Raw genomic sequence first — 1,235 nt, 5'->3', positions numbered from 1 at the left:
GAGAGGTTGTGTAGTGACAGCAGCAGCAGCTCCGCCTCTCCTCCGCATTTTTCTCTCATTTAAAGGAACATCCAGTTTGTGCGCAATGGATGGAGCCCACAACCTGCTACTCACACCGGGGGGGCTCCCAACATGACGGTCCATGAGGAAACTCCAGGGGGCCTTTGTGAGGAGTTCAGAGAGTCAACGAAATAAGGATTAAAGTCTAATGAGAGGTTTTATCCCATTCAACAGTAGAGACCAACCACAAAACGTCTCTGGGTATCTGGCAGTGCTGGAAGAGAAGAAGTACTCAGACTCAGATATTTTACGTAAGTAAAAGTAGCAATCCTACAGTATAAAAATACTCTATTACAAATAAAAGCCATGCATTCAGTGTTTCAAAAAGCAGTAGAGAAGTAGGCCTATTAGCAAAAAATGTACTTAAATGATGTATGAGGTAGGTTTAATGTTACATTTGAACTGCTTTGGATACTTTTGATAGTTTAATCTGTAACAATGGATCATATTTTATAAACGGATCATATTTTTTATATGTAAAATCTTGATTTGAAAATTAACTATAGCTCTTAAATAATTGACGTGAAGTGAAAAGTACATTTACCTCTGAAATGTAGTAGATTAGAAGTATGAGGTAGCATATCATTTAAATATTCAAGTAAAGTTAAACTTGAGTAAACCTTGTTCCACCACTGTAAAAGTTTAGCATCAAAATCTGCTTAAAGTACCAGAAATAGAAGTACTCTTTATGCAGAATGGCCCATTTCAGAATCATATATATTAAACTACAATAATCATTGATGCATCAATGTACTTTAATGTTACAGCTGGTAAATGCAGAGCTACTTTTAATTACTTTATATACTGCTGGGATACTTCATCTAAATTAATATATCATAATCTATTAGTATTTTGAACTAATTGAGTACTTACCTGCAGTTATATTCCACCACTGATATCTGGGACAAACCTGTCACGTAAAGTGATGGAAGAAGTATTCAGATTGTTCAAAACAATGCAAAAATCCACCAAAATAAAAGTTCTTCATTTTGAGTCTTACTTAAGTGAAAGTACAGAAGTATTGTCAGTAAAATGTTTCAAAGTAAAAGTCCTGGTTCTGCAGAATAATGGCCCCTGTGAATGATATATTATTATATAGTACATTATTATTGTTGATGCATCAATGTGTAAGTATGTTAATGTTAAGGTAATTGCAACTACAGACTTAACACAGT

The sequence above is a fragment of the Sander vitreus genome, chromosome 23 (genome assembly GCF_031162955.1).
Source record: "Sander vitreus isolate 19-12246 chromosome 23, sanVit1, whole genome shotgun sequence".
NCBI lineage: Eukaryota > Metazoa > Chordata > Actinopteri > Perciformes > Percidae > Sander > Sander vitreus.
This window is presented reverse-complemented; position numbering follows the sequence as displayed.